Here is a 3,081-nt window from a genome sequence, read left to right on the forward strand (position 1 = left end):
TATGAAAAGAGCCAGATTTTTTTTCCAGTGCTTCACCAACATGTCTAATATACTGGGTAAAAATTTGGAACTGTTTGAACAAAGGGATCAAATTCTACAGGAGTTTTTACAAAGCTAAGCCCAAGGGTCCCCAAACCTCTCCAAAAATAAACATTGTGTAAATCTTTATGTCAATTGATATACTAAGTTCTAAAAGGGATGTTATCTTCTGGCACCTCACAGGCTAGCCATTGCCACAAGCATTTGCCTTTGAAAGGTTTTTTTTTTTTTTTTTTTTTTTTTTTTCCCTTATCTCATTCAAGAGGTGGGCGTGTTTGTTTGCACATCAATTACTCTGTGATGCATTGGGTTACAAACACAGTAAAGGCAGCAGCAAAACGCAAGCTAGTCGATTGCTTTTGTTTTGAATGCATGGGGGTACTAGACACATTGCGAATGGGATATCTCAGCGGTGAAATGACGGATTCGAAAAATTCCTTCGCTGTTTGACGGTAGGAAAACAACGATTTTGATATCGAGTCAGCTTTTTTCTCTTTTGCTTTTGTAATAATATTAAAAATGAGTTATGAAATATAATATTTACGTGCAGTTCCGTGTTCCGCCGGCGGGGCAAGAGGGGCGTAAAAGGATATATATATATATATATATATATATATATATATATATATATATATATATATATATATATATATATATATATTCATACGGTTCATCAACTTCAAAGTGTTTAATTCTCGACGGTCTGGCAAAAACGTGCCGATGTTACGACGAATTCAGTGCCCCTGTCATGGCAAATTTTGCCCCCCTTCCAAATTTGTCCCCCCCTGAGTCATGTGACATGTCAGCGTTCTGTTGCTATGCGCGTCACTGCTTTTGCTCCACAGATCTTGACACTGACAGTTGGAGTTCGTTCGTGCCGTCATACAATTGTAATCAAATCATTTTTCTTTTTACAGTACAAATTTGTAATACTGTGTTTTTTCCCCCTCAGAAAACTACATTTATAAATCGATATGGATCACTTAAGAGCGGTATATCGCTACCTCAGCACAGGTGAGTATCCTGAAAAAGCCACCAAAGAAGAGAAGAGGGGTATCAGAAAGAAAGCCAGTACATTCGTTTTGAAAGGTAAAAAAAATAAATAAATATCGAAAATTAATATTAATACATTATAAGTTATTGAAGCCGTCCTGTATTTTTGAAGATGTACATAGACATTTAAATAAATGATAAACGTGTGTGTGTAATATATATATATATATATGAAAGAAAAGGTTTAAAAGATTAAAACATCTCTCTATATATAACTAATAGCAGAAATGTGAGTACCAGAAAACAGAATTTGTATTAAAGAAGAATATATGTGTATATATATATATATATATATATATATATATATATATATATATATATATATATATATATATATATATATATATATCTTTTTTCTTGTTTTGTAGCTGGATCTCTTACTCCTTTCCCGAGCTGTGAGAGAACTCCCCTCCCAGAGGTACATTTCTGTGATGTGGAGGTCTACTGCACATGCAGGAGACCATACAGGATTGGACTGGAGCTGATGGTGGAATGCGGGAGGTGTGGCGAATGGTTCCATGGCCAGTGTGAAGATCTACAGCCAGATGACCTCATAAGTATGGAGGAGTATATGTGCTGCATTTGCAGAGTTACACACATGGGTAAGCATGTAAGTAAAGGTGAAACAGATTTATTATTTTGTTTTTTACTATATGTTTTTTTGAACATTTTATACTAAGCATTCCAGCTTAGTATTATACTAACACTAAAATTTGGTAATGCCTGTCAAACAACTTTACCATAATTTATAACTATTTACATATGTACAGTAGGGCATTGTTAATAAGGCTCATTGTCTTCAGTGTTTATTTTTCATGAGCACACAACTACTTATTTTGAAGACTTTTTTTTTCAGGAGACCTTGGTTCTGTATTGAGACGTTTTTATTTGGAGAAATATTGCAGATGCTTTTGCACTTTCATTTTTAATTGGTATGGTAGTCTTAGTTTCTGAGCTACTGAATTATTGCCTGACTTGAGTATTTCCAGGGCAGAGATATCCAAAGTAAACTGGATGTCAGTTCTAACACCCACCTTGTTTTAATGTAGTTATTGTGAACCAGCTGGGGGAGGGGTTGATTCACTGTATTGAAGTGAATTTGTGCCAAATAAGGTGGGTGTAACATGATATAAAAGTACAGTAAATGTAATTCTGAAGTAATAAACAACTTCACATTTTACATGTGCATGTTACAGACAGTACATGTAATGCTTCAATTTCAAATTCGATTTCCATTCCTATTAAATGATATTAGACAATTACGTACTATACAAGTTAACAGTATGAAATGTCATTTTTAGACAGACAGCCTCTTTAAAGTCTTTCTTTTTTTGTGGGTTATGTGAGAAGGCATTTTAAAGTTCTGTTAAACCTGCTCCTAACACCCCACTCCATAGGTCAGGACCTTGACGTGGTGAGTGGGCTTTTTACCAAAGCTGACCTACAGTATAGCTTTTTTTTCACCACTGCTTACGCATTAAGTCCTGGATAGCACTTTACAATGGAAATATGCAATCTGATCATGTACTGATCATGTTTTATTGTGAAGAATACAGAAAATAAAGTTTGTTACATTTTTCAACATGTTGTGCCTTTTTTGTGAATGTCTTTCTGGTTCTGACTACTACAACTGATACACAACTCACTAAAATGACTGAGTTCAGATTTCTGCTCGCCATGCAGTGCTCTGTTAAGGGTTCCCCAGCACTAAGACTGGACAACTCAGATCTAGATTGACTTCTACTCTAGCATTTACACAAATCTGACATCCTCTATGCTTCATTAGTTAAGAGCCTGAATTATAGACACTAAAGTCAGGGACAATATGTAGTGGTTAACAATCACATTGCTTCTAGTTCCAAATTTGTACTTTTGAGTGTTCGAAGTTATGGAAGAAACATTCTTATTTTATAGCATATGATATAATTTGGCTTCATACATATTTAACAAATGCATATACAGTATTACTCATAACAAAGGAACAACAAC

General features: G+C 34.6%; 1 long non-coding RNA gene across 1 annotated transcript; it reads left to right on the forward strand.

Annotated features, from left to right (window-relative positions):
- Window positions 1-310: 310 nt before the first annotated feature.
- On the forward strand, window positions 311-2,674 carry LOC131727510 (uncharacterized). Its single transcript, XR_009322194.1, has 3 exons — window positions 311-491; window positions 992-1,128; window positions 1,461-2,674. It is a non-coding gene; the product is annotated as an uncharacterized LOC131727510 (long non-coding RNA).
- The last annotated feature ends 407 nt before the right edge of the window (window positions 2,675-3,081 follow it).

This window comes from Acipenser ruthenus, unplaced genomic scaffold (assembly GCF_902713425.1).
Source record: "Acipenser ruthenus unplaced genomic scaffold, fAciRut3.2 maternal haplotype, whole genome shotgun sequence".
In the NCBI taxonomy this organism is placed as follows: Eukaryota; Metazoa; Chordata; class Actinopteri; order Acipenseriformes; family Acipenseridae; genus Acipenser; species Acipenser ruthenus.